The sequence below is a fragment of the Sus scrofa genome, chromosome 1 (genome assembly GCF_054392235.1).
Source record: "Sus scrofa isolate SSC_HxYL_T2T_F1_AM1 chromosome 1, Sscrofa_HxYL_maternal_Yorkshire_Landrace_v2.0, whole genome shotgun sequence".
Classification (NCBI taxonomy): domain Eukaryota; kingdom Metazoa; phylum Chordata; class Mammalia; order Artiodactyla; family Suidae; genus Sus; species Sus scrofa.
The window spans coordinates 176,937,935-176,946,135 of NC_139383.1; positions in this window are offsets into that span (position 1 = coordinate 176,937,935).

An 8,201-nucleotide genomic window follows, 5' to 3' on the forward strand; every position below is an offset into this window, starting at 1 on the left:
TGAAAAAAAGCACAACCTGAACGTTGAGAATTATGTTGTATTTGGGGACCTTCCTGAGGGTTATAGTGGCAGCTGGTAGCCTCTCAGATAGCTCTGAGAAACTGTTCCACCCACAGAGGTTAAGGGAGGAACCAGGATAATAGAAATTTTTGCTGAAAAAAAAAAAAAGAGTCAAACATCAGAAGATTACCATTAATCAAGTGCTTTTCTATTTTTTCTCTTTTCTACTTTTTCTGGACTCATTGAAATCATTCCTTTGATGTGTCCCTTAACTATCAAGGGCCATTATCCTGTTTTTCTCCATCCTTAATTCACCTCAGGGTGCACCTTCGGGGCAGCTGCCATGGCTCGTGACTTTATGGCTGCAACATCCTTTGTTTACTGAAATGACAGGTGACATTTTTTTGACCACTTGATGTTATCAACAGTAACAATTTTAGTCACCTGACTGGTTGATCAGTGTGTTCCATTAGCACAGAGTTGAAGTCAAAGTGGGCTAGTTTGGGATAGATTAATCATGAACTTGGTTTGGGGTACTTGATTTCAGATCGACATTCTAGCTGTGACTTTGGACTTCTGAGCTGACAGTGAGGTCTGAGCAAGAGTCAGCCTAAAACACAAGGGGTGGGTAAGAGCATTCCTGGCAGTCAGAACAGCCAGTCAGGAATCCAGAGAGACCCTCTTGTTTGGAGGAAGGTAAAGAAGGTCAGTGAGTGCAGCAGAGGGCCGGGGGCCAGGGAAGAGCCACAGGAATTCAGCTGGAGAACAGACCAGTGCCTTTATCTTGAGAACAGTGAGAGGCAGTGCAAGGCTTTGGGGCAGGGGAGTGGCACACACGCAGTATTTGGAGTTTAGACCCTTCCCTCCAGAGCACGGGGCAGGGGCAGGGGGTGAGAGAGAGGGAGATGGAGGAGAGGAGGCAGGACTGGAGACTCGGAGGTAGAGCACTGTTGTTCTAGTGAGGGTCTTGGGCTGGTTACAGGGACAGTGGGAAGGAGAGACATGATGACATCAAGAGTTGTAGGGGAGGGAGTTCCTGTTGTGGTGCAGCGGAAATGAATCCAACTAGGAACCATGAGGTTGCAGGTTCCTTCCCTGGCTTCGCTCCATGGGTTAAGGATCCGGCATTGCCGTCAGCTGTGGTGTAGGTTGCAGACTTGGTTGGATCCACGTTACTGTGGCTGTGGCATAGATAGGCAGCTGTAGCTCCGATTGGACCCCTAGACTGGGGAACCTCCATATGCCATGGGTGTGGCCCTAAAAAGCAAAAAACAAAACAAAACCAAAAAAAAAAAAAAAAAGAGTTGTACGGGATGCTGTGACTTGGATGTCAGGGGTAAGGAGGGAAGAACTTAGGTAGTTGCCATGTTCTGCAGCTGGGTGGATGGTGGAGGGGCCCCTTGGGAAGTGGGTTAGAGCAGGTTGAGGCTAACTGAGAATTCATCCTTGGACACATTAAGCTTGAGATGGGTCAGGAAGGCTGTTGGATCCATGGACCTGAAACTCAGGCCAGACTTGGGAGCTGGGCAGATGGACTAGTAAGTCATGGGATATAGAGGAGAATTAGAACCTTGGAGGATGCCTAGGAGATAGCATCCCCGTGAGCAAAGAGAACAAAGGGCAAAGAACTATCTGCCAGGCCGACTGCCTGGGTTTCAATTCTGGGACCCTTGCTAACTAGCTGTGACACTTGGGTAAATTGCTCAGTTTACTCATCTGTAACAAGGAGGAGCCTGTTGCATCTACTGCATTGGCGTTGTGATGATTCCATGAAATAAGGCACCTGAAGCACTTGGCACAGAGCCTGGCACTTCTGGGTTTGTTAATTACAATGGTCTGTCTTTGGACCTGAGGTCTCCCACTATGTGTGAGTGGTTTGAGCTGTGCCTAATTCCATTCTATTTTCTTTCCTATCTTTTCTTTTGAGAGATTTTTAAAATTGGGTTTATTCCTTCTCCTTTTGATTGAGCCCACATGTCCCATCTTGGTTGTGGCTGGTGCCCACGTTGAGGCCATTTTCCATCAGCCCCATCTTGGGCTCCAGCAGCCCACAGACCATACCCCAAGGCCCAGCTCTGCCTCACTAAAGGACAGGCTTTATAGCTTGCTTTCTTCGCCACATCATAAGCAGAACAGGGGCTATTCTATTTTGCAGCAGAAAAAGCCAGTGTCCTGAGTGAATTAAAAAGGAGCTGTACGAGGTCAGCCTGTAACATCACTCAGATTGGATCTCAGGATTAATTTTGGTGCGTCTGATCTTCCATCTACAGATTGATCTCTGCATACACCAGAGAAGAAGGATTGAGGCTTCCCACTCTGAGCCGACTCTCTCATTCTCTGCTGGCTTTGGGAGCCTGCTGGGCTCCAAAGGAAGGGGCGTGCAGTGCCCTGGGATGTAATCATTGATTTAATAATACTCAGGGGGTGGGCTTCCAGCCATTAGAGGATGAGACTGTGTGGTGGGGGCCTCTCTGGCCTATTTAATCCTCCAATCCCTTAAATACCAACAAATCTGCCTTCTGTCTGGAGCCAACAGCTGCCCCTTGAGTGGAGTGGAGTCCAGGCTGGCAGGGAGGCCAGGACTTTCTGAATGAACAAAATTAAAACTCCCCCCACCTGCTTGGATTATCAGCCCCCCTCTTTCCTGTCCCATCGGGACTCTTTAAAAACACCATCTGCCTTAGCCTTCCTGTTGCATGGGAATTGGGAGATGCCAGGGGATAGAGCCAAGTTGGCACCAACTCTTGGGCACTGAGGGGTACAAATTTCCAGGGAACTTGCTTGCAACTCCCTGGGGACATGGTTTCTGACCACCAGAAGGGCTAATGGTCTCAGGAATCTGAGCTGCCATTTCAGTGACCAGCAACAAAGAAATTTTCAGCTGGGTAGGTCCTTGGGGATTATAGAGCCCAGCGGTTTTGACTTTCATTTTAGCAGATGTTTGTGCCTATGGCATGCAGAGGTTTCTAGGCCAAGGATTGAACCTACACCACAGCAGCAACCCAGGCCACAATAATGACAGTGCCAGATCCTTAACCTGCTGAGCCACCAGGTTATGAGCTCCTTTTTAATTTACTGCCTAAGATCCTCAGCTACACCTGTCTTCCAGGTCTTGCCACTTGTTTCCAGCACAAGCAAATGGCAACCCCATGCTCCCCCAAACTCCTGGCTTCAGTGCAGGAGTGTCACACACCCCATGGGTCTCATCTTTGACCAACAAAAACAGGGGTGCGCAGATGAATTCCTTTCTCTTCCTCTTTCTTGGTAGCCTGTCCTAAGGTTCATATGGCCTCTTTAAAGAAGGTCCTGCAAGATCTAGCATCAGGGTATAAGCAGCTTTTGGCAGGAAAGAGCTCTCTGCAGGTCGCCCCTTGGTCTTGTCTCTAACCTTAAACCAGGCACCCCTATGCTCTACTCCTCTGGCCCTGGCACCCCTCTCAGATCTTTTGAACACACAATACCTTGCCTAATCTGTTGGTTCTTTCTGTAGATCAAAGAAGTAGAAGTGAAGACGAAATAATTAACAGATGGCCATATCTCCTCCCTAGCTTCCCCTCCAGTAATCTCATGAACAAACTGTGTGAACAAGATAGTACCAAAAGAAAAATCACAGGAAGTCCAGAAGCCTGCACAACAAGCCTGCACACGGTGGGGGACAGCAATGACTCTGACCCCATCTCAATGATTAGCTGAAATCACTTCCCCTTTTCCCTTTAAAAACTTTCATGGCTGAGCAGACTCTTCGGAGATGGTTCCTGGGGGACGATGAGTCAGTCCACCATCCCCCCAGAATGCCAGCATTCTGATTCAAAGCAACTTGTCTTTCTACCAGCTTTTGCAAGGGTTGATTTTTTTCAAGTGGTGAGAAGCCAGACTTGATTCAGTAACCAGGGGATGCTTATGGCAGCCAGCTCAGCAAAGCCCCTGTACCATCTCCTTCTCTCTCATCCCACCTTTTCCTCACTTAGCTTCCTGGCACGGTGCTTTCTCATAGAGTGTTCACATGTGTGCTTCTGTCTCAAGATCTGCTTCTTCGGAAACCTGGGCCAAGACAACATCAAAGAAGGATACTCGGTGTAGAGAGCAGATACTCCGCGTGAAGGGAAACGGGGCCCCAGGGACCATCTCTTTTGCCCCTTACCATTTCCAAGGTGCTGACCGAGGTGCTCTCCAAAGGCTCCCAAAAGCCTTTCATCACCTTCAATTCTGCCATTCTGCTGCTGGGGAAACTGAAGCTGGAAGTCACACAGTGAGTCAGAAGCAAAGCCAGGACTAGTCTCATCTTCTCACTCCTAATCCAGTGAGATTAATCCTCATGTCTCTATGAAGTTTATGTAAGAACTTAAGAACTTCTGGAAATTTTTTCTTTTCCCAAAACATCAACCTTCCAGGTTGACCCCTGGAAGGCTTCCCCCTGTCCAGCTTTGTTGAGAAATAACTGACATAACATCACTGCACAAGGTTAAGGCATGCAACATCTTGATCTGATTTACATATAGTCTGAAGTGATTACCTCAATAGGTTCAGCTATATCCATCATCTCTCTGGAAGGCTCTGAAATCCCGTTAGACTGTAGCCACCACCTGGGAGGCCTGATGCACAGACCTCTGAACTCAGAAGTGGGGACTCAGGAGAGCAGACAAAGAGGAAATGGGACAGAGACGGGGAGAAAGGTGGTCAGGAAAGGCCAAATTTAGGGACCTCTGCATGTGAGCAACTGGGCTTACGTGGTTTGAAGGCTACACAAGGACAGACCCCAGGGGAGAGAAGACAGGCCTGGGGAAAGGGGGAGGGACTGTGGAAGGAGGTGGAGACTGGCTCCCAACCCTCCCCCAACCCCCTCGGCCAGCTGGGGTCACCTGTAGGACACCCTCCTCCAGGCTGAAATCATGCTTAAATCATGCTTAAAGAAGCTGGGAGGGTGACCTCACTGTGGGGAAAAAGACAGAAGGAGGTGTTTGCTTCCAGTTGTTTTCATAAGATTCCTGTGGTTGTGACTGCTAGAAACAAGTTGGGGCCAGGTTGATGACAAAAAGCATTTTTTTTTGGTTTTGTTTTTTTAGGACCACACCCAGAACATATGGAAGTTCCCAGGCTAGTGGTTCAATCAGAGCTATGGCTGCCGGTTTATGCCAGAGGCACAGCAATGTGGGATCCGAGCTGCAGCTGCGTCTACAACCTACACCACAGCTCACTGCAATGCCAGATCCCCGACCCACTGAGAGAGGCCAGGGGTCGAACCCATGTCCTCATGGATGTTAGCCAGGTTTGTAACCTGCTGAGCCACAGTGAGAACTCTCAGCCATTTTATACTATAACAATAGAGGGGCTTCTTAGGGAATCTAAGTACAAGGATGCACTAAAGCTCCTTGGGGAACAGATAAGAACCAGGGCCTGAACTCAGAGAACCCAGAAAGCCACCTCCCTCCAGCTCTGCTTCTGTTCCAGCCTTTTTTCTCCCTGAAACTGGCTTGCCCTGTGTCCTAGGGAGCACTGGCAGCAAATGGCCTCAGCTAGCAGCTTCCAAGTTTACTTTGCTTACATCCAGGAGACAGGCAGAATGAGCCTGGACTCCTCTGAGCCAATTCTAAGTTCTCATGGAGGGACTGAGGCAGGTGCTCACCCCAGGCCAGTCAGTGAGGCCAGATGCTGTACAGTCACGGCTGCTCCCTCTCTAACCAGACAGGCCAGGGAAGGAGTGGACAGTTCACTACTTTGGGCCTGTGTTTTTCAATGAAAGCCCCACGAGGAGGTTCTGTGCTCTTTTGCACTACCTTAATGGAAGAGATCAATCTTTACTACGTGTGTTACAAATTCAGACCTTGTCCAGAAGTCTGCCTACCCCATCGGAGCCCAGCTGAGTTGTTCTCAGCCAGCCCCTCCCCCTCCCACCTGCTTCTGGTGGGGTTGTGGGGGCTGAGAGGGTCCCAGGGCTTGCCACTGCCATGATGCCACATCTTGAGCTCTCACCTGAACATTAGTTAAGTTTACTTATGTTTAATCTTAGACTTTTTTTTTTTTTTTTTTTTTTTGGTTTGTGGCTGCAGCATACAGAAATTCCTGAGCTAGAGATCAAACCTGCGCCCTAGCAGTGACTGGAGCTGCAGCATTAACACCAGATCCTTAACCCAATGAGCCATCAGGGAACTTCTTAGACTCATTTTTAAAGGCAGGTCAGTGGGCCTCAAATTTCTCCCTTCTAAAGAATTTCTAAGGACCTGCTTCTGACTGAGCCCATGATGGAAAAAACTGATGCAAGCTTCTAAATCCAGAACTTACATGGTGTTTCCTGCTTCAGGAGTTCAGGGGTGCAAAGCCCAGAGAAGAATTCAGGGTCCTTTTCTTTCACTCTTAACAATGGACATTTATAGCACAGTTGCTGTATGCTGGGCTCTGCTTTATGTGTCTGACCTCATTTGATTCTCGCACTAGCCCTAAACAGGAATAACTTTTGTCTTGCTTACAGAGGAGGAAACTCAGGCACAGAGAGGCTGAGTCACCCGCCCAAGACCCCACAGTCTGTGCTATTAATGGTATAGTCCTCACTGAACCAGGCAGCCAGCCTCTGGGGCCTGCACTCTTTAGATACCACCATACGAACTGTCTGACCAGGCAAGCCATGCAGTTTTCGTGATGTGGAAGTTCCCAGGCCAGAGATCAAACCTGTGCCCTAGCAGCGACCTGGGCCACTGCAGTGACAATGCCAGATTCTTAACCTGCTGTGCCACAAGGGAACTTCAGGCCATGCAGGCTTGCAGGAGGTTTCTCCGTGGCCATGGTAAGCAATGAGCGGTATCTGCTTTTAAAAACTGCTTAGGAATTGTCAAGCCCGAACTCTGTGTTATTAGACTTTCAAATTTAATCATCTGTTCAAGAGACCCAAAACCGTCAGAAAATCTACACTAGTCTTTGGAGGCACATTCATAGGCCTGATCTTTAAAAAGTAGAAAAGTCATCCCTTCAAGTGGATAGCCACACTGCAAAAAGCAACGGCTTTGAACAGAGAGGCCTTAAATAGGATCTGGCCCCACTGAGGCTGCTTTAGGCCGTGTGATCTGGGAAAAGTCACCTAAGCTCCCTAGTCCTGGTTTCCTTACCTGTAAAAATGTGATGATCATAACAACCCCCTTCCAAGGTTACTGGGAAGCTTTACGATGGTGATATAAGCCTGGACAACTCATGATCACTGTCCTGGTGGCAAGAAATGTGTTTCCCTGGGCAGGAAGCACTGGGAAGGCAATGCTCAATCCAGAGGGAGCAGGAAGACCAAAGTTCAGGAGTTCCTGCTGTGGCGCAATGGGATTGGCAGCATCTCGGGATGCAGGTTTGATCCCCGGCCCAGCATAGTGGGTTAAGCATCCAGTGTTGCCACAGCTGTGGCTTAGGTCATGACTGTGGCTCAGATATGATCCCTGGCTCGGGAACTCCATAGGTGACAGGTGGCCAAAAATGAAGGAAGGAAGGAAGGAAAGGAAGGAAAGAAGGGAAAGAAAGAAAAGAAAAGAAAGAAAAAGAAAGAAGGGAAAGAAGGAAGGAAGGAAGAAAAAGACCAAAGTTCGGCACCAGTTTGGGGGCCACCTGAAGGCCAACTTCCTAGATCCCCTCCAACCCCACCAGGTGGTCAGTGTCCTGCTTCACATCGTAAGAGGGATGGTGGATTCCTTTCTGGGCTTTGAATCCATGGACTACTGAAGTAGAAAACATCAGGAAGTTCTGGGGGGTTATTTTTGTTATTTTTGTTTGCTTTTTGGCTGGACCCATGGCATGCAGAAGTTTACAGGCCACAGTGGCAACCCAAGCTGTAGCAGTGACAACACTGGATCCTTAACTTGCTGAGCTACACAGAAACGCTACATAAGGTCTGGTTTTAGAAGTCCACATCAGCCTTTCCCACCAGTGGCTCAGAAGCAGGTCTGAGGCCCACTGACCTGCCTAGAAAAGGAGTCTAAGATCAAACTTAAGTAAATTTTGCTAGTCTCAGTCTTAATTGAGAGAGAAACATGATAGCTTCCAGTCACAGTTTTAAAAAACTTAGCTATGCCTTGAGCTGTGGTGAAGGTCGCATATGTGGCTCAAATCCCATGTTGCTGTGGCTGTGGTGTAGGCCAGCAGCTGTAGCTCCAATTCGACCCCTAGCCTGGGAACTTCCATACACCACAGGTGCAGCCCTAAAAAGAAAGGAAAAAAAAAAAAAAAACAGC